A 25,920-nucleotide genomic window follows, 5' to 3' on the forward strand; every position below is an offset into this window, starting at 1 on the left:
TTTGTAACATCTGTTTTACATGATGCATCCAAGCTCAGTAAAGGACCCAAGTTTGAGGCCAAACCCTCATCTACATATGTAATTCACTTCTGGATCTAAAAGGGTAGTAGGTGGCCAGTTGATAACAGGATTCAAAAATTCAGTAATCTGGATCCAAGTCAACTCTTAATCTTTTCTTATATCCTGTAGGTTATTGTTTGGGGTATAAAGTAAACTACTAAAACAAAGAAACAAACAAAGCAGTAACAGCAACAAAAACATAGCAGCTTGAACAAAACAAGAGTTTATTTCTCTTTCTTGAGGTATTTCAGAGGCAGGCACGTGGTCCAGGTTGTAGATAGCTCCTCTCCAAGAAATCATCCAAGCCTCTTGTTTCCTTCTTCCTTTTCCCGTGTGGCTCTGTCATCCTCTGATTAGAGGTGGCTCACACCACACATCCAAGGTCCAGCTCATGGGAAGAAGAAAGAGAGAGAGTGTAGAGGAAACAAATTGCATTTAAGGAGGCATCTCAAAAGGTCCACCACTACTTCTGCTCTTACTCCACTGGGACAGCTTGGTCTCAAGGCCTCATCCAGCTACCAGGAAGCGTTTCTGTATTTCTGATTGGCAGCCATGTGACTTGCTGAGAATGAGTGAGTTGTTGTTACTAAAAGGAGGCAAGAGCAAATTCACACTGGAAAACAATGACTATGCCCTGCTCTAATAGGCCTTTCGGAAACAACTGGGAGATAGAAAGGTCTTTCTTCTCAGAGACCACACACACATGCAAACATACTTACAAACAATCCCACTACAACCACCACAGCCAGAGGCATCTATCTATAAGCCCTGGATAGTCCTTATTTTTTTAACCAAACAGCAACAAATAGTGAAATCATGAGGAAACAATCTTTCTAACAACTGTGAATTAGACACCAAACTCTGGCCTTCAAAATCTCTCTCCAGTTCTTCCTTCTATTTATTCAACTGATGGGTGAGACTTCTAATATTACCACGGAAATTTTATGCATTTTCTGAAATGTTTAGAGTAGAAGAAGCCCCTCCTCACCTGATTTTTATCTTAAAAAAAAAAAAAACTGTCCAAAATAAAAATTAAACCTCAGGCCATCCATACGTGTATGTGTGTTTGTGTGTTTGTGTGTGAGCAAACAGAGTATGCCATATGCATTAGGAAAGAGGAGAGAGAAAAGATAGACACACAGTGGTCTCCCTCCGTGCATTCTCCAAATCTTTGATCAGCGTTGCCAAACGGTTCCGCAGATCAGATGGTGTTCTCATCCAATAGAACACTCACACACACCAGTTATCTCTCAGAATGTTAAAACTATCCACTAGGGTTTTAATTCCGCTGAGAACTTTTCAAGAAACCTTGCATTTAAACCCAAATTTTTAAGATGGCTCCAAGAATGTCTTTATTTACTATTCACAAGGAGCCAGAGCTTTAATATCTTTTTCCACCTTTGTGCTGGTCCCAGAAATCTCATTTTCAGAGCCCCAGTACATAAGACAGATAAATTCACTGCTGCTGTGGTTAAAGCAGGGGTGGGTGGCCTGGAGCTCTAACTACTGACCCTCCCTGTCATCTCCCACAGAAGTCCTTGAAGCCTCAGTGACAGAGGAACCCCCGTCACTCTGTGAACACTGTCTGAAAACCACGCTTCATTGACCCTTTGCTCATGGCCTGAGGTTCAGCAATGGGTAAGATAAGGGGAAAACATTTGGGAAAATGGACACCTCTTCTCTGTAGTACCAACACGACCTGCCAATTCTGCTAATTCAGTAGAGTAGGGAGAAACCAACCCGATCAATCACAGTACGGACAAAGCAGTGGTGTGTTTTTAAAAGACTCTGCAGTTTTTAGTGCCAGACCTGCTGGCCTCTTGTAGTCACAGCTCTCTTCCGACCTGCATCCTTGATAATGTGAAGCAGATGCTGCGCTGGCATCTAGTGGGATCATCATAGCCTATTAACGAAGAGACCTTGAGAAGCTCAGTCTCCACATCTACAGAAAAGGCAATATGGTGGCTTTCTCTGCTGAGGCACCTGGCTCTCTGTCTCTTGCTTCTTTGACTTCAGCAGAGAGGGCTCCCTGACCGCCCTGTTTAAGTAGCACCCACTTTTCTTTCTGGCATTCTCTATCCCCTCGTCCTGCTTTCTTTTTCTTCATGTGCTTACCACCACCTGACATCATAGATATTTATCTGTTTATCATCTCCCACAGCCTCCAGGATTCAACCTTATGAGCGCAGAAGCTTTATTTGGTTTTGTTTGCTGCTATCTCCCTGGAGTCTAGAAGACCTTTTGGCATTTAGTAGGTGGGCAATAAAATGAGTTAGCTGTTGAATGAATCATGAGATTGTTGTGTAAATGAAAAGAATATGTGTAAAACATTCCACATGGTACCTGGCACATGGAAGGCACTCAAAACAAATTAGTTATTTGTGTTGTTGTCATCACCTTCCACACAGACTCCAAGGTGATGATGGACTTAATGATCTCACCATTTTTTCGCTTCTTGGAGCATCTCTTTACGATGCTCCCCAAGGTACAACAGAGATTCCCACAAGGCCAAGAGGCATATGCAGTAGGTAGAGCAGTGCCACATTCCTAAGGTCAGCACATGAGGCAAAAATATCATATAGAGTTTGGGGCCAGCCTGGTGGCATACTTGTTAGGTTTGCATACCCCACTTTGATTGTCTGGGGTTCATGGGTTTGGATCCCGGGCACGGACCTAGCACTGCTCATCAAGCCACACAGTGGTGGCATCCCACATGAAATAGAAGAAAATTGGTTCAGATGTTAGCTCAGGGCCAGCCTTCCTCACACACACACAAACACATAGAGTTTGAATTACCCTCGAAGGCTCTTCAGGAAGACATTTTCTGCAAGCCTAACCCAGCTAGGTTTTCCTCCAGCATCACAGCATCACGACTCTTTGGTTGAGCATCAGATGAAGTACCTGGCTTGCATTAGAGCCTGTGTTGTACCAAAAACAATAATAAAAATGTAAGCCATTATAATGTTTAGCACTAGTCTGTGTAAATGCTAGCATTTCTCAGCAGTGTGCTCATAGGCTGGGAGGCTCCTGGCATCTGAGACCAAATGTAGGAGATGGAGATTTGTGTCTTTTCTAAGTCACACTGGCAGGACCGCACTGACTTGAAGGCGGCCAGAATGCTTCCGTTACGTGTTTGTTCTGTCTTGGTCTTTGTCTCCCTTTACCCTTCTGTCCCCTAGACCCCATTTCTGTTCTACCACACCTGTAGCTGAAACAGTACAAGTTAAATGTGTTCGTAGCATCCTAAGTAGTGACAAAGAACTGCTATGCTCAGAACATTTTCGGAGTTGGAAGGATCTTTAGAAGACATCCAAGCTTTTTTATTTTACACTAGGTATATAAGAAAAATGAAAATAATCTGTCAGTCACACAGTGAATGAGTGCCAGTACTAGAACCCAGTTCTGCGGTTCCCAAATCTGCTGACTTTTCTCCATCTTTTTCGACTGCCTTCTAGCGTGTCACATACAACACCTTCATTCTCCCTTCTCCCTTTCCCACTCCTAAAACCATTCACTGCAGGGAATTGCAGTGGTCTTTAGCTCCTCTTCCTCTTGGCTCAGGACCCAAGCAACCCTTGGTGAAGGCGGTGTGCTTCTTTCCCCTGTTCCTGCTTCAGTCTCTTGCCCACTTCCCCAGGAGTCGGTTGCATCTCCGCGAAGCCTCTGCAACTCTGACTCACTGCTCTATAATCAGGCCAGCAGCCGCCTCCAGCATCACTTGGCAGCTACTATAATTCTCGGTGGGAAATATCATTCATGAAACCCCTGGCATGGGAATCATGATAACACACAGGGCATCGGAGTCTAATATTTTCTTTTTGAGTCATGTTGAGCAAGGGCAACTTCCTCACACAAAGATCAGGAAACACATCCAGACAGACAGCACGAATGGATAATGAAAAGGACTTAGAGACTCCAACAGTATAAACAGAACTGCATTTTTCAAATAATGAGTATTCGCCTATAATGCCAGAGTATTGTTGTAGATGAGATTGTGGCTCAGAATGACCTCACATTGCACTTACACCCCAAGGAGGGTTTCGATGGGGTAAGATATTACACAGAACAACAGTTTATTGCCAAAGAGCCAACAGAGTTCTAGAAAATGTTTGACCACTTGTAAATTGAGCCCTTCTTTTGTGTTTTGATGAAGCCATTGGGCTAATTTCCCAATGATCAAGCACAAATCCACCACTCCCATCAGCCCACCTCACCCCCGTCTCTCCTCTATTTACTCCCCCCATATGACATACCACACACACTCTTTTCAAAATTTTGCCAACAAATATATGCATCTCATTTCCTCCTTCTCCAGATGTGGTCTTTTAAATACTCTCAAGGGATATGACTATGGAGAAAATTGTAGAAACCAAGGAGGAGGTGTCTTGAAGGAAAGCATAAATTGGAGCAATGCTGTCCCTGTGCTCCCCCAAGGTCATTTGATGGTGCTGGGTGTGAAGTACCCAGTGCCTTCTGCCCCGAGAGTTCTCTTTCCTTTCGATTCCTGCTAGTGACCTTAAGTCTCTCCACATGTTTCACAGACTCTCCCCACTCCCTTCCTCATGATATTCATTCAAGTTGGGGGGAGGAGGGGAGAAGAAAAGGAAGAAACTATATAAAATTTCTATCTGTACAAGCCTCCCTTCCATCTTTTGGCTAATGCCTGAGGTAACAACTTTAATGGCCTTTGAAGTTGAAAGTGGATCTGAGTATATTTTAGTTGTTGCCTTTACAGTCTAACTGAGACATTTCATGTTTGAAAATAGTTTTGCTCCAGTGGTTTCTTCTTCTGGCAATAGGATGGGAAAACCTTAATATATGAGGATATCGTATGATAAGTGGATAATAATCAGTGGGGACACGGAATGGTGCACAAATGAACCGTGTGTGTTATTTTTAGAGCATTCACATGATATGATTCATCTTAAAAGCATATCTAAGTGTTAGGATCTAAAACCATCAGCATGATTTAGTGAAGTCATGGAGAACACATGTGACTCTTGTTTTGGAAATGACAGTATGCGGACACCATTGCTTTTTTTCTCCCCTTTCAATTTCTTATAGAATTGGTGGGCAAAACCAAAAGACCAACATAAATTCTCCCTGGTACCCTGCTGTCCACGTTCAAAGGCTGGGAGGATTTGGTGTACATGATATATGTACCAAGGTGATATTCTAACAGAGACAAATTATGTTCAAACATCTGAAAGTCATCATTTCTACGCATATGCAGGCGTTTTGAGAAAAATCTACAAGAGGATCAAAAACAAGATTAAACCACATCTGTTTGGGTTTAAACGACATTGTCTATGTAGTTCAAAGTTGTTTCCTTTTGTGTAAAAAAACCTGCCCAGCTGTTTTTTATCTTAAATTCTTAGGCGTTATCAAAGAAGTGTTTTCATTGGCTAGCCAGTGTTATTTCTAAAAGTTGAACTAGTTAGGAAAGAGGCTAAGAAAAAGAAAATATGCTTTTTTCATCTTGGTTCTATCCCCAGAGCCTTTTCTTGGCACTGGCAGAAAACTAATACAGGGGTTTTGTTCAATTCTAAATAGAAATGCTGTTATCTACTGTGTGTCATCATGTCATAAATTAACTCTTCCATCATTTTATACAGGTAATTGATTACAATTGACACTGATAAGAAACATGAAACAAAAAATGAATCCTCAAAGGCATGAACTATATAATAAATACACATTTGAGTGCATGAATGTTAGGCACTGATGAATAGAAAGGGAATGTTTTTGAAAGCCGCCGTCTATCAGTAAATTGTCTTATTTAATGGAGCTGTGGGTGTGGAATGATACTGCCCCAGTAGTGTGTGGCTTTTGGACAGCAGACACATTTACACATTAAAAAAAATCACATCTGATTACAAAATCCTCCTGTTCTATGAGGCATAAATAAGCTGCACTATGAAGACCACTAAATGGTTCATTAGAATGAAATTTGAAAGCAAAAAATAAGAATGAGTCACAAGAATACGATATGACAACCAAACCGTTCTAAGCAATTGCTGCGCTGCTCCCTGGTTAGATGATTCCTCGTGTAGTTTCCAGCTGTTTTTAGCAGAATGGCTAGACAACGTCGTAGAGGCGGGGAGGTTTCCGTATACGTATACACAAATGGACTCTCTTGTTCTTACCATATGTCGGCAATCAGCAGGTAACTTTCAAAAAGATTGTTACTGAAAAGACAACTTTTCATTGTCGCATTTACAGTTGGTTCTCCCTCAGACATATACAGAACTATTCTTTTTCCTTATCTAACAGGGACAGGTTTAAAGCTTTCTGTCCCTAGTTGGTGAAGAAGAAGTGGTTCCAGTTTCCCTCAGTTTTGACTGCTATAAAAACATATTTTTGAGACTAGATAAATAAATATTAAGTCCTGGGTATGAAAGCAAAATCCACTGCGCTTTCTCCTTCCTTGAGTTTTATCTACTTCTCGATTCCTTAATATATTCAAAATGCTCAGTTCAGCACAGCACTTGGGCCCCAGAGTCATACAGCACTTGGGCCCTAGAGTCATGCTGCCATGTTTCAAATCTTGGTTTGACCTTTTACAAGCTAAGTAATTTTGGGTGACTTAATCTCAGCTTCCTCATCTACAAAATGGAGGTAATCATAATAATATGACTAACTTCATAAAGTTACTGGAAGGATTAAATGAAAAAGGACAAGCAAAGCACCTAGCAGAGTGCCTAGCTCGCAATAATCACTGAAAAGAATATTTGTCAACATTTTTCTGCAGAGACTGGTCAAAATCTTCTCTTTGCTCCTCACCTCAGCTGCTCCCACCCCATGGCTATCCCTTGAGCTCAAATCCTAAGCCAAGTTCCTAACGGAACAGGCAGTTGAGATTATCCAGCCATTTCCATCTTCAGATTGCTCAGTGTGTTTACCCTCCCTCTCTTGCTTAGCTCCTACTTCCAAAAAGTCCTGCTCTTCCCTTCTCAGACTAACCCCTCCATCTCTAAAGAGGGCACACGGAGTGTGCCAAGTGTGAGCCAGTAGCAATGACCCCTACTGTGCTTGCTCAGTGGGAAAGACTGCCATGACCGCATGGTGCTGTCTGCTCTGGTCCGCAGAGAGGAGATGGACAGAAAGGGTGGTGGATGTATACCACCCTGTCCTGAAATCTTGGTCCTAGCCCCTCTTACCCTCTGTGAGCCCTGACTTCATCATTTATCATCTTTCTCAATCACATTTTCCATGCCTCCCTCTCGGGGATCATTAAAATAACATCTTAATAGGCCTCTTAACTACTGCCTTACCTCATTCCATTCTCTCCCCAAACTGCTGCCAGGTTAATCTTGGGCAGCTACTCCTGTTCAGAAACCTTCATGGCTCTTATTAGAGAAAGAAAAAACCCACTCTTCTTAAAGCTGATAGAGAGGAAAAAATATCAGGACTTTACTGCCTTTATTGAGGAGAGAAATTTAAATAGGCTTATAAAAAGTAGATAAAATTTCTGGAGCTTTCTGTGTGCCAGGCACTGTGCTAAATGCTTTGTCCATTCTCCCTCTTTTGATCTGCACAAGAATTCTATGAGGCAGGTCTTATCATGGTCCCCAGGTTGTGAATAAGGAATCCCAGGCATAGAGAGGTTAACTTTACTCAAAGAAGCATAGTGCAGTGTATGGCTGTTTAATCATTCTGTTTGTGTGCTTCTTGTCTTCCCATCACTCTCACCCCCACCTCAAGCTCTTTGGCACCAGGGAAAGCATGCTAAATGCAGAGTAAGTGCCTGGTAAATTTCTTTTAAATCCAGTTGGGCTGCAGGCTTCAAACATATCCCTCCTCATTCCCAAAATGTGGCTGCATCGCTCCTCAGAGTCTTTCTGATTTTAAAAGCTTACATCACATTGAGCCTTTTAGTTCTCAAAGCATCTTCCCGTGCCTCCTATTTGATCCTCAAAACAACCCCAAATCTGAATATTTCCACTTTGCAGATGTGGAAAATAAAGTTCAGGAAGGTCCCGTGATCTGCCAAGGCCTTATGGCAACAAAATCGCTGGAGTAGGAAATGGACCCAAGATTCTCTCATCTTACCTAAAAGTTTCTTAAGCTAAAGCTTTAAGTACACCTCTGTGGATGCCTGGAACAGTAGCTGAAAGTCTTCTAAAAGTTGGTAAGCTACATTATTTTTAAGTAAAATAGCCCTTGAAGATCCTGAAAGCTGAGTCAGTAGTTGAGAGGGTCAGCGCTCAGCACGGGCTTCTCTGCCAACTTCTTGCCTGGGAGGTGAGCTGAGGACAGAGCCTCAGCTGAACAGTGAATGTCTTGGTTTTCCTGAATTTATTTAACAACCGCCCTGAATGTTATTTCAACACAGTTTATCTTCCTCACACTAACATGTCCCTTTATAATTTCAAGGCAAATTGACAAGGACTGAGACTTTTGAGGGTTTTGGACAAAGGTGGCACTGAGACCTACTCCAGGGGTTTGAATTTCAAGTGGGCAGAGGCGGGCTTGGCCAAACGCCTGCCTGGGGACGTTGGACGGAACTGCCAGCAAAGGGACATTAATGCTGCTTCTGTGTGTGGCTGATCTTCATCTACGGAAGAAACAAGTAAGCACAGAGATGCTTCTCAAAGCAGTGAGAAGTAATCCAACGGTTTTTTAAGAGTATTTTGGTCTCTCGGTTCGAGAAAGACTTGATTAAGTGGATATTCAAAAAAGAAATAATGACCAGAGGGAAAGGGGGTGGGGAGAGGGTTAAGGGGTAAAGGGGCACATATGGATGGTGATGGATGGTGGCAAATGCGATACAGTCTACAGAAGCCGAAATATAATGAGATAAACCTGAAATTTATACAATGTTATAAACTAATATGACCTCAACAGAGTAATTAAAACGAGAAGAAAAAAAAAAGAGAGAGAGAGAGAGAGAGAAATAATGAAAAAGCCAGGCAGCAGGATTTAAAGCCTGGCCAGCTATGGAACAAGGAGCTGGCCAAAACACCTTGTTGGTCTCTCAAATGTACGATTCTACACAGAAGCGCTGGAGCTCAGCACTGGCTCTCTTCCATTATTGGTTGTGAGTCTTCTGTTCATGGTTTCTGTATTTATGTTGTACATTTGGGGCAAGTACACTCCTTCATTGATTCAGCTATATCCATCTGTCATCTGAAGAGCAAGGAAAAAAATTCCAACATATCTAACTCCAAAAGCATAGATTTTCTGTTCCTTTGTAGGAAATTTTCTGTAAGCCTTATGTTTGACAAGGAAAAAAGAATTGATTTGGACGAATCAATTTTCCCCCTCTGGCTAGTAAGTCTTTAAATGTGTTTTAAAAAGTAAAACAAAAAATAAATAAAAATTTGATACTTCCCCCATAGTTTCTCAGGACTGGCTCCTTGTTTCACTTGGATCTCATCAAAATATACCTCCTCCAATAGGCCTTCCCTCAAACCTAAAATCTAAAATCACACCACAAATTATTAACTTCTCTTCAGGTGTGATAATGGAGGAGCGGTTTTGTATAAAAAGAAAAAAATGGGTTTTTATCTTTTGGAAATACATCACGAAATACTTTTAAATGAAATAGCCAGGCAGAATCGGTGGAGATAGAGAGGAAACAACCATGAGCTGACATTGTTGAAGGGGCCTATGGTTACTTGGGGGTTTGTTTTACTACACTCTCTACTTTGTATATCTGAATTTTTCCATAACAAAGAAAATTTTAAAGAATTTTTTAAATGAATATAAAATAGTCTTTCCTTAGTCCCACTACCCACACCAGGTCACTCTTCTCTGCTTTGTCCCATTTGATATTTTTCCCAGCACCTAGGTCCCTGGGGTCATCTTGTCAATGCATGGTTTTCTTCCTCATCCCCCACAAGAATATAAGCTCCATGAGGGCAGACGCTTGGTCTGAATTATTCCTGTCTTAGTAAGAGCACAAATGATGAAACATTCAGATGCAGGTGTCTGTCTCAGACTCACAGTTTTCTAATTAGAAGATCTGAAGCAAGTTACCCAATTATTGAACCTGTTTTTCTCACCTTCCATACGGAGATAATTCTCTTCTTCAGGAACGTTGTGAGTATTGAATAAAAACGCCTATAGAGGGCCAATCGGAGGACTTGTCACTTACTGATTTAACAAATTAACTTCTTTTAGCTCATTCTTCATTTTGAATTTGGGATTTTAGTTGACATTCTAATCATGTCAACCATTTTGGAAGATTAAGTAACTAAAGGTCTTACTCTTCACTTTAAAAATAGACTGAGACAGCAAAAAGTCTATTCTTGGCTCTACCGGTTCTGACTTGATCTGTAAATTTCTTTTTGCTGATTTCTTCTGCAAAATGGAAAACCAGAGGACATGAGTTGGGGTGATCATTAAGATGAGAGAGATACTATTTGGAACCCCATATAAATGCCAAGCTGAACTTTACAGAAATCCAAAATGCATTTGCGATATTCAGCATTTCTCCTAAGGCCTGATTACAGGCTTGTTGGCTTTAATTTTTCTCTAATATGTAATTCTCTGTTATAGTACTCTACAAAATGCTGTAGCATGTCATTAATGCTTACAAAATGTCTTAAAAGTACACAGAGCAGAAAACCTCCCAGCTAGAGAAATTTTACAATCTGAAGATAGAGGCAGTTGACTTTGATCTAGGGAGCTGGAAAACAACCACGGAATGGGTGGGTAGCTTGTAGAAAATGTTCCTCCTGGTTCTTTTGAAGTAGGGGACAGTATTTGAGAATTGAGTGTTTTAACTGTAAAGGAAATCCAAAATAAAGTCCAAAAAGTCCATATGGTAAAAGGGAGGAGAAATAGGAATGAGGGAAAGAAATTTTGAACAAAAGAGAACCCTCTGTTGAAATTGATTAAGAAAGAAAACAGAGAAATAATTTGTCTGCACATAGATTTTTTTTTTAAAGAGAAATCTAAGTTTGAAGTTGGAAATAAAAGACGAAAACAGTATTATAGAAATTGGGGAAGCTGTATGACATTGCCCACTAAATGTACTGGAATACAAATTAGATCAGCGTGTGATTTTGGAGCTTCAAATAATCCGAGCTGTTAAAAGCCTGTGACGGTTCTTCCTAGAGTTAAAGAATAAGTGTATCCCAATTGTTGAAATCAATCAGTGAATCAGCAAATATTTAGTGAGAACCTGCTGTATGCCAGGCCCTGGGGATACACAGAAGGGAACCAGGCAGACTGAGTCTCTGCCCTCATAGCATTTATAGACCATTAGAGGAGACAAGTCATCAGTAAGAATAAGATAAGTGCCTATCGATAATTAATTAAATTATGGTAAATTAGCAAAATAACTGTTCAGGAAGCCTCAGGAGCATTTAATAAGGTCTACCCAATCTAGAGGCATGGAAAGGGATGGAGGAGACACAAACAGTAACCCTGAGGAAGGGTTATCTATTCCAGCTTAATCCTGAGCAATTGAGAGTCAGCCAGGTTACCAATGGGGAAAGGCTTTCTACAAATAGTAAACAGCTTACGCAAAGACCTCAAGGCAGGAGAAAGAAAGCTGAGTGTGTAAACTGAGGGAAGTTCAGTGTAGCTAAAGTGGAAAGAAATTGGGGAAAGAGTAGCCAAGCCAGTAGGTAGATCAGATCATAGAGGGCCTTGTTAAGGATTTAGGACATTATTCTATGAGCATCAGGAAGTTATAGGAGGTAAGTCTAAAGAAAGCTAAATGATTCTTCTTGTGAAAGTCATTTCATAGTGAATTATAATTGAAATGTGCTAGAAAACAAGCCATTTGTACAGTTTGGCCAAGACATCCAGACACCTCCAGAACTATAGGCTGCTTAGAACTCTTTGTGCCCTAAGATTGAAGAATCACAATGTGTCCTGCCAAAGGGAAGACTGACACACACACACAAACAAAACCCTGGAGATCATCGCTGGAAAACAGACAGAATAATTGCAAACCACATCTAAGGCACAAGTGCTTATGAACAGAAGTCAAACGGGTGAGGTCGATCCACCCAGAGGCTTATTGGGCAATTGCAATGAACAGCTTGGGGTGGAGGGATAATCTGAAAGGTTGGCATCTTCTGAAAGTGCCACAATAGGAGTGGCGGACTACCATCCCTAAAAACTTTGGCTTGTGGTCAGTGGCAGAGGAATCTGCTTAGTGTATCTTGTGAAGGTTCCACCCATTCGCTCAAGACAAAAACCTGGGAATCATTCTGATTCCTCCTCCTCCTTTATTCTACACATTGAATCCATCAGCAAAGTACTTATTCTTAACTTTCAAAATATATCTTGAATCCGTCTCCACTGCTACCACCCTGGACCAAGCCACCAGCGTCTCTGGCCTTGACTACGGATATAGCATCCTAGTCCTTTGTGGTCCGTTCTCCATGTAGTAAAGAACGACCTGATGAAACTTAAATCAGATCTTGGCACTCCCCTGCTCAATATTCTTCACTGCACTTTGAAGAATATCATTCCTTATTCTAGCCTACAAAGTTCTGCATGATCTGGCCCTCTGCCTACCTCTCCATCCTTATTCCATGCCTCCCAATATCCTCTAAAACTAGGCTGGCTTCAGTTCCTTGAATGTGCCCAACTCTTGCCTGCCTCAGAGCACAAGAACAGCGTTTCTCCAAGTATGGCCTAAGACCTAAGGCATATGGCATATGGCCTAAGGGTCTTCTGCATCATCTGGGAGGTTATAGAAAATACAAATTCTCAGGTTCTATTCCTAACCTACCACATCAGAATTTCTGGGGGTGGGATCCAGAAGTTTGCGTTTTAACAAGCTCTCCAGGTGATTTTTTTTTTTTTTTTTTTTTTTTGAGCACTAAAGTCTGAGAGTCACTACTCTAGAGAATTCCATTCCCTGGGTCTGAAATGCTCTGTGAGTTCAGCTGCAAGTTTACCAAAAATCAAAGTAGCAATGGTTTAAAATGTAGAACTATATTTATTTGTCATGGAAAAGTCCAGGTGGGTAATCCAAGCCTGGAATGGGATTCTACATTTCCAGTAACTCAGACTCCTAGTATCTTGTTGCTCCACTATTCTGGGCCTCCGTTCTCAAGTTCACATCATGATCCAAGATATCTACTCTGATTCTAGCTGTCATGGCTTTATTCTAGGTAACTGGAAGGAGAAAATGAAAAGATCATTACTTTTCCTTTAAAACACTTCCCAGAAGTTGCACACACCACTTCCATTGATATCCCTTTGACCAGACTCTGGTCACATGGTCATTCCAACTTCAAGGAAGGCTGCCATATACACTGCTTATTCTGGGTGGTCTCTCTGCCCAGCTAAAATGTGGGCTCCTATTGCTAAGGAAGAAGGGAAGAATATATACTGGGGGACAGTTACCCGACTCTCCTGCATCCCCTACGCTGCATATGCATTAACTTAAATTCATCCTCAAAAAGCCCAGCCACCAGGTTGGAGGAAACCCTATTCCATTGTTTTCTCTCACTGCACCCAAACCATTTCCTTTACAGCTCATTAAAAAAATTGTAATTATGTACATATGTGTGCATTAAGTGTCTCCCCTGCTAGACCATAAGCCCAAGGAGGGCAGAAATCACATCTATTTTATTCAACATGGACCATCCAGCACCTGGTACAGAACCTAGCACATTGTAGCCCTTAGTCAGTATTAGATGAATGGATGGATGAATGGGTGAACAAAAGAATGAAGAAACAACCAAATGAAATAACCTTCCTGTGGCCATTTGAAAGGGTTGTGCAGAGAAAGTGTGAGTGCCGCTGGGGAGGAGCCACTTATCGCTTGTATGTATTGGCACACACTCAAGTTAGGGGACCACTTGTTCCAGTAACATGAAGAACAAATCCCACTTCTGCTATAAACCTATATACTCTCAACCAGTCTAAGAGAAGTCAGAAAGAAAAAACAACAAAAAATCATAGTAAAGAGAAAGCTCAAAGAAATGTGATACAAATAAATCTGTTAGGAATCATAATAATATAGATGAACAAAATTTGCCAGTCGAAAGGCACAGGTTCTCAGGTTTAGATAAAATTAATTGATTAATAAAATAAAATCTATAGTTTACAAGAGACACATGTAAAACAATGACATAGAAAAGTTGAAACTAAAGCAATACAAAAACACATACAAGGCCAACTCTAGTCAAAAGAAAGCTCTGTAGGAAATGTGAATATCACACCATACAGACAAGGCTAAGAGAATGATTAAGTGTAAATAAGGATGTTATGTAATAGTAAAAAGAAAATGTAACTCTTGAGAACCTGTACTCACATACAGAATTTCAGAATATATGTCAAAAATTGGTAGGACTAAAAAGAGAAATTATCCATTCTGCGATCATTGAGGGAGATTTAGCACAGCTCCCTCAGAAAGTTCTCTATCAAGAGCTAAAACTAATCAGGATATAAATGCTATGAACACAATTAACAAGCTTGATCTGAGTCCTCTTTAGAACCCTGCACCCAACAATATGAGGCTTTTAATTCTGCTCAAAAGTACATGCAACATAGATTTTTGAAAATTCAACATACATGAGGCAACAAATATTAAAGAATCTACATCACACAGACACTGTGTTCTCTGATGAGAGCACAATAAAATTAGAACTCAGTATAAGAGGATAGTCATCCCCTCAAATACAAGCATTCTCCTATTAACAATTTGTAAAAGTAGAAAGCAAAAGAAAACTATTTAGAAAAAACTGATCAAAAACCCCATATGTATAATAGAGTAGAAGCTGTGCATGGAGGAGAATGTATCACCTTAAAAACATGAATTAAAAAGAAGGAAAACCGAAAGCCAGTGAGCTACACGTGCAGCTCAGGAACCTGGAAAAAGAATAATGAGCAAACTCAAGTAAGGACCAGGAAGGAAACAATAAAGATAAGAGCAAAACTTAGGAAAATTTTTTAACAAACAAACAGTAATGAGGATCAACCCAACCTAAATCTGGACCGTTGAGAAGCTAATAAAATACACAAACTTATGGCAAAATCTATGAGGAAGAAAAGGGAAAAGCCTATTGGTAAATGTGATGAATGGATGATCACCAACAGTTGAAGACTTCGGCAATTATAAGGAAGAAATGGGATTACACAGGTAAAGAGATGGTCCAGTGCCTGCAACTCAGTAGGAACCCAATAAGTATCCATTTCTCTTCTCTAAATAAATGAATTTAAATGAAGTGTTAATGGACGATGATGATTTAGTGCAATGCTTTTGAAATGCAGTATATAAAATTATAATAGCAGAAGGGTTCTGAATAAAGGTGGTGGCAGAGGAAACCCCTTCCTCATTGTCTCCCAGTAACCACTTACACACTTCCTGGGAGTCCCTGGGGCTGCTGAGACCCCGATTTCAAAAACAATGATTTAATTTCTTGCCCATCTCAACAAATACCTTTTGAGGGCCGACCATGCTCAAAGCACTCTGCTCTCCAGGGTCTTCATATGTAAATGCAAGGAGTAATTTATATGTTGGAGATATGAAGTAGGCCAATTGCCTGACCTCTCCTTGGACTTCATGAGCCTTCTGGCTTTACTAAAAGCATAAAGGTATTTTCTCCCTCATCCTTCTCATAGCAGTACACAAGGCTGGACCACATCTACCATCATTAGTGCCTCTGTTAGAGTTCTTAGGTTGCAAGTAAGAGAAAACTCTGGCCAACAACCATAGAAATCATTTATTGGAAGAATACTGGGTAATTCACTGAATCTGTGGAAGAGATGTACAACAATGCACAGGGAAAGACAAGAATCAGGACAGTTCCAGCCTTTGGATGGTAGAAATCAAGGAGCATTTATTCACACAGGTGCTGCCATGAGATGAATCAACTCCAAGACTCATCTTCATGTGTCTCTGCTCCAGATGCACTTTCCAGGAAAGGGACATTAATGGGTCCAGCATCATGACAGGCTGAACTTCCTGCCATGGGACCCCTGCTGTAGTCCTTGATGCCCAGCCCTCTGCAGCTCTCTGGATTCTGGCCCATTTTCCAAGTCTAGCCCCCAGCCTACCACTGAGTCTGTAAGCTTCTGATATTCTTTAGATAAATTCCCTTCTTTAGGATAACTACATGTAGTCAGGGCCTGTCGCTTACAGCCAAAATCCTGGCTAATACAAAGGGTTTTCCTTCAAAAAGTTGTGGATAGTTAACATCCATATCTTTGGGGGCCTGGGGACATTATGACATTGGTACAATAGTCTAGAATCTTATCATTCTATTATAGTTTAAAAGCTAAGAATAGTAGAGGTTATGGACTGAACCTGACTGAAAGCCTCTTAGTATAAGGAACCTTTGGCAAAACCCAAAAGCAAGGCTGCAATTTCTGTTATTGGTTTCTGCTGTATATTTGTACCCTACTCTGCATTCTGAGTGTATGGTTTTCATTGATTACAACTGTCTTCTTGCCTCTGATTATAAAATCTTGAAATTAAAGCAGAAAGGCCTGCAATAAACCCTTTTCCCTGCCAAAGTGAGTTTGTCAAAACAACAGACAAAACAGAACTCAATTTGATCATCCCAGGAGACTGGAACTTGGAAATCCTGTGCCAAAAATATTTTCAGAGCAAGCCTTCAATCAGAAGGTAGCTTTTATCTTTGGAGACATCAGTAAGCTGACCTCAAGAAAATGGAGCTATGCTCTCTCTAGCCTTAAATGTGTGGGAACCAGACGTGTGTCTCCATATGCCAGAATTTTTATTACAGAACTAACCCAAACCCCTCAAAGAGCATCGTAAATTCACAGTAACATGTCCATTGAGACTTTTACCCAGAGAATGTGTGGGAAAATACAAATACTGTCTAGGCCAGCATTCACCAAAAAACATCCAAGAGACCATTAGTGACCCAGCCAAGGGCCTTCAGAGGCTTTCCTCTCATTCTGTCCTTGACTTCCTACATTTATTGGACCAACTCTACATATAGAAAGTTTGCCCCAAGAGAGCCACTTCCTGAGAAAAAACAGAGTCCCACAAATCTAGAGGGTGGCTATCTTAAGAAAAATAATGAAAACCATGCACTTGGAGAAACAAAAAAACACTGAACTATCTTTGGGAATCATATGCATTCATCCTGAAGGCGCTTAACCCTGAAATACATGCCAAGAAACGGCTATCTGATAAATAGCACTGGGGAAATGGCCAATAAACATATGCGATGTTGCTCAACATTCCTAGTCATCAGGGAAATGCAAATTAAAATCACAATGGGATAGCACTACACCCACTAGAATGTCTGAAGTTGAAAAGATTAACCAGACCACATATTGCAGAGGATAGAGAAATTGGAACTTTCATAAACTCTAGGTGGGAACTTAAATTGGTTTCACAATTTTGGACAACCTGTTGGGTATTATTCACCAAAGTTCCATCTACACACATCTGTGACCTACCATTCTACTCTTAGGTCTATGTCCAACAAATTTATTCACACATACAACAAGAAACATGGATGAAAACATCTTTAGCAACATGAGTTGTAATGGCCACAACCTGAAAACAATCAAATGCCCATCAACAATAAAAGATAAATAAATTTATGCAATGAAGACCCTACAGCAATGCAAACGAACAAGCTACAAATGACGTACATGAAATTTAGAAACTTAATGTTGAGTTAAGGAGGCCAGACACAAAAGAATACTACAGTATTATGCCATTCATGAAAAGTTTAGAGCCGGGTACTACAAATATGGTGTTAGGATCAGGGTGATAGTTACCTTTGGAGACGAAGGAAGAGCATTGATTAGAAGGGGCCAGAGGGGAATTTTCTGAGGCAGCCAATGTTCTAAGTCCTTGATCTCAGTGGTAGTTAAGGAAATGCTCTATAATAATTTATTAAGCTGTATATTATGGCTTGGACTCTTTTCTGTATATGGACATTTCAAAATGAAAACTTCTTTTAAAATCGTACTGGATACCACTGGAATCAGTATATTCCCAGGCCTCGATTGGAAGACAGCCACGCTGGCTGAACTCTACAGTCAGACCTGGATTTGCTGCTCATTAGCCTCAGTTTCCTCATACGTAAAAATGTTCCCTCTGCCCGTTTTCCTTTTTCTGGCCTCTTGCCCCAACGCCTTTACCCTGGATAACGCCTGCTTGTCTTTGAGACACAAGTGTTGATGTAGCTTGCTCTTTAAAAACATACAGTTTGTATAAGATGAAGCAATGGATCCTTTGAAGACTGGGACCATTTCTCATTCTGTTTTGTGTCCCTGGCAATATACCAGATAGTATGTGTTCCGTAATGTTTGTTGAATGAATAACTAAATCAGTGAATTAATGAAGATGTAGCAATGTATGTAATTCATCTCTAGTAGAGTATATCCAAGGACCTGCTTAAAGCAAAGACTGATTAGGTGCTTGAAGGTTGAGCAATGACGCAGCAAGGCAGCTAGATCCTGGAGGGGAGAGCTCAGTGGTTGGCTTCCTACCATCAGTCACTAAAAGCCCACTGAAGCTCATATCTGTGTATACAATCTGTCTATGAACCAAAGACAGTAGAAATGCTCCTTTTCCCTTCTTCATATACTTCTCAAGGCTCATATTGCTTCCCTTACTCCCAACCACCTATACATGTAGGGACCGAGAGATACGTACTTTGCTTCTCAACTATAAAATCACCAGATATAGTCTAGATCCCTCTGCAGAGAGCCCAACTCAGAATATCAAAATCCCACATCCCATATTGCCTTTGGGCACTTATGGCTGATCAAGATGGCAGCATGAATTCTGATTTCTAGCAGACAGTATTGGTGAACCTACCCCAATTGGTTATAACTGGAGCTTTCCTTAAGATTTCTTTAGGTTAGGAGCATCTGAATCAGCACTATCTCCAAATCCCAAAGTTTGGCCCAACCGCATATCTTCAGGTGCAGCCTTCAACACTGATCTGGAAACAGACTTGATCCAGAGAGGAAGAAACTCTACAGGACCTGATAAAGGTCCAGGATTATGTGTAGTCCCGTCAGAATGCAGCCTGATGCAGTCACTTGTCAGGAGATAGAACGTGAAAAGCCAACTAAAACTATGATCAGATTGTTTTAGCAGGCAATTCAGCTAAATGAGGTGCAGGAAGAGGGGGAAGAGGCGGAGAGGGAGTTGAAAAACTCCAGATGGTTATATTTATTTGCAAAAAGGGGAATTTTGAAGCATGGAAATTTTTTTCTTCAAGTTTAGAATAATTTTGAAATTATTTTTAATGTGTAAGGCTAAGTAACATCAAATTTAGAAAATAGGTAACTCGGATTACCCACTGCATCTGGAATCTTTTTGAAGCTCTTGAAACACCAGTTAACTGTGAATGGTTACCAGTAGATGGCAGCATTACCTCCACCATTTTGCTCTTCATCTGCCAAACTCTGAGTCTATCAACATTTGAAAGTTAGCAATCACAAATTGCACACCAGCTGCCCAATTTGTTGGCTGTTGTAACCTTTCTTTTACGTTACACTCTTTTAAAAGAGATCCATTTAGCTAATATATCCTCTAAATACATGCACAGTACTACAGATACATAAGCAGTGTGCCAACTTGTTTTTTTCTTTCTTTCTTTCTATTGGCTTTTGCATGAGCAAGTCTTTGCATGTCTAATTGTATGGAGACAATTAGCTGTTCTATAAAACGTTGCCTCCTTCTATCTTGTATGTGCAACTACTTACATACGAATTTACTCACCAGGTACCAAAGCACTGCCAGTGGAAACAGAAAGGATGGGGAATTTATTTTAAACAGATTGTGGTTCAGATCCTGGCTCCATCACTTAACTTCACTGAGACGCATTTTGCCTTTGTTTTGTTTTGTTTCTGTTGTGCATAAAGTTGAAATTACACAGTTAGTAATATCCGCTTGGTGGGATTATTGTCCTAAGTATAGACGACAGTTGAATTCAGTAAATGTTGCCTGAGCCCCTACTACGCGTCAGGTGCTCCGCCAAGCACAGGGAATAAGTAATACACTGGCTTCTCCTCTGGAAGCTCACAGTCTATAGCTGTGCTGTCTAATACGGTATCCACTAGTTACGTGCAGCTATTTAAGTTTAAATTAATTAACAAGAAGTAAAGTTAAAAACTCAGTTCCTTGAGTGCACCGGCCACATTTCAAGTGTTTGATCCCCAGATGTGACTAGTAGTTACCAGAATGGATAGGTATATGGTAGTAAACCATAATGCGGGCGTGGAGCATTTCCATCACTGCAGAAAGTTCTGTTGGACAGCACTGGTCTGGAAAGCTGAACAGACTCATACAAGTTTCTAATCAGTTTGAAAAGTGCTATCAGAGACCAATATACAAAACAGGGAGGTGACACAAACAGGAGAGTGATGAGCTCTTTCCAATGATGTCAAGGAAGATTTAGCAATAGAGAGAGAGATCACTTTAATGGAAGCCTTTCACGAAAGGTGACCCTTAAGGAGTAGTCTGAGCCTCAAGGTGCTTTCAGGAAGACTTGAGGGGAGGAGGAAAGGTCCACAAAGAGGCACATCAGGTACAAAGTCTTTAAGGAAGACAAAAAACCACAGGGTGTGCCCGGGAATTCACACGGTTCTATACTGTGGAAGGATAAGACTGAGGGGCAAAGAAGGTTAGATGGAAGGAGATGAAACTAAGAGAGACTCACCTGCTAGATTCTGAGTGTTTGTAGTGAACACTCAGTGTGGCTTAGCTTTTCTTTTCTCGGTGGAAGAGAACCAACGGTGACCCTTCTTTTTACATCTGAGCTCAGGGAGAGGGAGTAAAGGAAGAGGGAGAGGTTCCTGACTGATTCCTTCCACAAGATCCGAGTGGAAAATGAAACTCACTCCTCTTCCAGCCCCGTACAGTACCTCCCAGAGCAAGTGCTCTGCTCACACATCCCTCAGACTGTGAGAACAACCCCCCCAGCATGTCACCAATAACACAGCTGCCCCCACCAGCCCCCGTGGATGCACATTCCCTCCGCAGGAGTGAGGAATGCCTTCTGCCGAGATTAAAACATATTCAAGCCTCCTGAGTCCTGAGCTTTGAACCAATCTCCAACTTTTTGTGGTTACAGTTCATAGTCGGCTGGCAAAATGTGACTTCCTGGTTCTAAGATAAAAGACTTGGCGGTGGGAGGAGGCAGAAGACTAAAAAAACTTACTTGACATCAAATGGCTCTTGCAAAATAGAACTTTGATGAGCAAAGCACAAATGAATCCTAATCATCCCGATTACATTTCAGAAAATGTACACACTTTTAAAATTTCAGAGGAGGTTTGGCGGAAATAAGTTTGGGGTTTCTCTAGCCTCTAGACATTTGGGAAAAAGTTGGAGGTCTACGCTGATTCGCAGCACACAGCTGGGAGTACAGGGCCTCCTTTCAGGGGAGTGGGAAAAAGAAAGTTCTGTTGTAATAGATGTTCCAAAACTCGCCGGGTCTTTCACAAGAGATGAGGTGGGGATGGTGGGGGAGGGACCAGCTGAGCTCCTCATACGGTTTTATTTAAACTTGAATAGAGATAATCAGCTTGGCTGTTTATTCCTATACCAGATGCGTGGGGGCCAGCATTCTGTCACATTCCTAACCCAGATAGTTTTAGCAGCAATCTTTCTAGAATAGAAAATGTACCAAAGACACTCGCTGGTAAGAGTTACCAAGAGAATCGAGCAGAGCCCATCCTGGATCCCAACCAGCAAACAGCTCGCCTTCTTCCTCCTGGGTGGGTGGCCAATTATTCCTGTGACAACACCTCATAATTTCCATGTGATGCCATTTGGCAAAGGAGAGCCCAAGCCAGGCTAAAGGCACACCAGCTTGACACTCAATCTCCATCTCTTTATCATACCAATTAGAGAGTAGGGGGAGGGGAGCTGGCCCCAGGGGCCAACTCTAAACCTTGCTTTAATGGTGATGAGTGGATAGGGCTAGTTTTTACAAGCAGAGGGTTTTGGCACTAGACAACTCCCTCTAGAACACACTAGGTTGGCACCTTGGACACATTACTCGACTCCTCCTAGCCTCAATTTCTTCATCTGTAAAATGTGAAATCTCATGTTTACCTCCCAGGGTCAATTTCGAAATTATGTGAGCTATGTCAGCTGGGTGCCTAGCAAAGAGCTTGACACACACAGGAAGTGTTTGATTGATGTTAGCTATGGCTTTCGTCATCATGATGTCATCCATAAACTGATTAATATACAGCCAAGCCTGGAGGGATGATTGCTCTCCCCTCACCAAGGGATTTATTTTCAACCTCCTTATGAACAAAGGGTGCATCTGGGCCCCAATTTTTTTTTTTTTTTTTTGGTCTTGGAAAGAATACTTGACATGAGATCTACCTTCTTAACACATTTTAAAGTGTATAATACAGTAGGGTTAACTGTAGGCGAATCTCTGGAACTTGATCATCTTGCATAATTGAAACTTTATACCAGTTAAATAGCAACTCCTCATTTCCCCCTCTCCTTGGCTCCTGGAAACCACCATTCTACTCTCTGCATTTGACTATTTTATGTGCCTCATATAAGTAGTATCATGCAGTATTTGTCCTTCTGTGATTGGCTTACTTCCTTAGCATAATGTCCTCAAGTTTCAGCCATTCTCTTGCATATGGAAGAATTTCTTTCTTTTTTAAGGCTGAGTAATATTTCATCACAGATATACCGCATTTTCTTTATCCATTCGTCCACTAATGAACATTTAGTTGGTTCCACATCTCGGCTATTGTGAATAACGCTGCCGTGAACAGGGGAGTGCAAATCTCTCTTCAAGATCCTGATTCAATTCTTTTAGATAAATACCCAGCAGTGGGATTACTGGATCATACGGTAGTTCTATTTTTAATTTTTGGGGAAACTCCATACTGGTTTCTATATTGGCTGCACTATTTTACATTCCCACCAACAGTGTACAAGAGTTCCAATTTCTCCATATCCTGGGCAACACTTGTTATCTTTGGGATTTTTTGTTTGTTTTTATAATAGCCATCCTAACAGGTGTGAGGTGATCTCATTATGGCTTCAATTTGTGTTTCCCTGATGATTAGTGAGGCTGAGCACCTTTTCACACGTAGGTTGGCCATTTGGATGTCTTCTTCAGAGAAATGTCTCTTCAAGTCCTTTTCTCATTTTTTAATTAGGTTATTTGGTTTTTTTGCTAATAAGTTGTTTGAGTTCCTTATATATTTTGGATATTAACTCCTTATCAGATATATGGTTTGCAAATATTTTCTCCCATTCTGAGGGTTGCCTTTTCATTTTGTTATTAATTGTTTCCTCTGCCTTTTCACTTTGTTAATTGTTTCCATCAAGCTTTTTAGTTTGATGTAGTAGCACTTATCTATTTTTGCTTTTGTTGCCTGTGCTTTTGGTGTCATATCCAAGAAATCATTGCCAAGATTGATGTCAGAAAGCTTTTTCCCTGTTTTTTTCCTAGTAGTTGTACAGTTTCAAGTCTTAGTTTAAGGCTTTAATCCATTTTGAGGTGATTGTCGTGTACGGTGTAAGATAAGGGTCCAATTTCATTCTTTTGCATATGGATATCCAGTCTTCCCGGCACCATTTGTTGAAGATATCCAGCCCCGAATTTAATCTCTCAGTACCTGGGAACTTTAAGGGAGGGCGAGTCTGTCCCCACTGACATGAACCTCAAGGCTGGAAATTTTGGCCTGTAACTTCCCTTATTAGACTCGGATCCTTCATCAAAACCTTTCTTAAACTTATTTTCAACCTGTATCACCTTAGCAGATCATTCTATACCTATATTATAGGGCAGCCTTCCTTTCATTGGAATCAAAGTGGTTTTCTTAAGGTGCGATGGGGCTCCCCTCAGCAGAGGATGTAGGGCCTTGAGAAAAGGGTTGCATGTTAATCCTGGTTTTGGCTTTGCTGTCTTAGACCCCACCCTTCCAACTTGGAAATGATACAATTACTGTTGTTGTTGTTTCTGTTCTTTCCTCATATGGAAAGCTCCTTCCCAATTCCTGGTTTACTTTCCTTTGTCTTGGAGTTTTCCAGAGCAACACCGATTTCATGAGAATATTTTTTTTCTCCAATTTATAAATTGGCTGCAAATTAAGCAAGAGGAGACGACTATTGCTGCAGAGCAAAAGAGCCGCCCTCAGAACTGAGGTCTGGACGTGGTCATTCCTGATCACCTGCCCAGCTTTCTTCCTGTGTTTGGTTGTACCACGCCCACACCCCCTATAAAAACACCTAGCTGTGCCAAACAGAGGAAAAGGAAAAAATCTGTTAAGAAGTTGAATCTGCATTCCTTTGCACTAACCTTGACAAGTCTATTTAACCACTTATTTAGCACCCCCAAAGCCAAATTGTGAGAGTAGGAAAAGATTGTCCTAGCTTCCATTCTGAAGAAGTATTTGAGACCCTCTGAGGTTGACAATTATATGGAGAATCCTCAGGCTCGAAGCAGGGCTCTCAAATTTAAATGCCTATATGGGCCAGGCATATAATGTAAATGAAGGAAGCAGGAGAATACAAGAACTGTTTTGACTTAATTCCATTTAATTCTCAATTCTATTGTTAGCTTCTGGTGCATTGATTAAAGACAGTTGTGACTAGCTCTACGTGCTGGAGTAATAGGGAGTGGTGGGGACTGAGGCAAACTGGAGAGGAAATGCCTTATTAAGGAAGGCAGTCCTTCCTCGTCTCCAGCTGATTGTTGCCTTGTGAGAACATGAGCCCAATGTTGATCAATGCTTCAGTTTTTCAAGAGAAGCCAGAAATCTCAGATTTTTATGTTAAACCATCCAGTTTTTTGATGTTGGCGAGTAAAACTAATCAAGGCAATTAGAAGTCAAGACGTCATTTACCTTTGTGTAGAAAGCACAAGCAGAATTTTAGGGTGCTGGTAATGTTCTATTTCTTAATCTTGGTGCTAATTATTCAGGCATGTTCTTTGTGAAAATTCACTGAGCTGAGCACTTATCTATGTAGTGCTCTGTGTATATATTATACTTTAATGAAAAGTTTTTAAACGAGTGGGCAGGTACTTCAAATTTTAGGAGAATATTAAAACATTATCTGGGTCAATATCACGTTGGTCAAATAATGCCCATCTGTGGGCTGAATTAAGTCCTCAGGGTCACTCTTTATGAACTTTTATTTAGAGGACTTAGAAAGAAAATGCTGATTTTTCTACCACTAACGTCAAAGACAGGGGAAGAAGGAAAGGGCCAGACATGGCTGGAACGTTCCAGCATGCACAGATATATTTCCAGGGCGTACTACCATGGCCTGAGTACGCACAGAGAGCAGCCCAGATCCTCAGGCTGGGCCCTGCTCGCCCCCTACCTGTGAGAGCCTGTCTTCATTCAATTTGCCTAGTGGACTTGATCCACCATTACTGGGGCCTCCAAGTCTTGCTCACTGAGTCTCCCCCTGTGGAAATTCAGGTCTCATGTTTCCTCTCACTGAAATGAAAGCAGCACACTGCAACCTAAGCTTTAGGAAAAACTGAAGGCAATGAGGGAGAATAGAAAATAGACAAGCTTTGAAGTCAGACCCAACAGAGTTCAAATACTGGCCCTGATACCAACTAGCTGAGAACTTGGGCCAAGTTACTTAACCACCCTGAGCTTTTCTTTTCTCATTTAAGTAACAGTGACATGAATACTTGTTCCCTAAAGGTACGAAATGCTTAAATAAAGTGCCCAGCAGAGCAGGGCTTCTCAAACTTTAATATGTGTGAAAAATGTTCCAGAAATCTTGTGACAATGCAGATTCTGACTGAGTAGGGGTGGGATCTGAGATTGTGCATTTCTAACAAGTTCCCAAGTGTGCCAAGGCTACTGGTCCCTGGACCACATATTGAGTAGCAAGGCTGTAGAGTGCTTGAGCACAGTACTTAGTGGATATTAGTCCCCAACTCCCACCCTCCATGAAGACATACACCCCCAAAGGAGTCTGAAACAGAAAGTGGG

At 41.1% G+C, this 25,920-nt stretch overlaps 1 long non-coding RNA gene across 1 annotated transcript; it reads right to left on the reverse strand.

Moving 5' to 3' along the window:
* Positions 1–244: 244 nt before the first annotated feature.
* On the reverse strand, positions 245–20,947 carry LOC123279594 (uncharacterized). The gene is made up of 3 exons (XR_006517751.2): positions 20,640–20,947; positions 2,857–2,978; positions 245–448 (listed from the first exon to the last, which is right to left on the reverse strand). It is a non-coding gene; the product is annotated as an uncharacterized lncRNA (long non-coding RNA).
* Between the last annotated feature and the right edge of the window lie 4,973 nt (positions 20,948–25,920).

Source organism: Equus asinus, chromosome 21 (assembly GCF_041296235.1).
Source record: "Equus asinus isolate D_3611 breed Donkey chromosome 21, EquAss-T2T_v2, whole genome shotgun sequence".
NCBI lineage: Eukaryota > Metazoa > Chordata > Mammalia > Perissodactyla > Equidae > Equus > Equus asinus.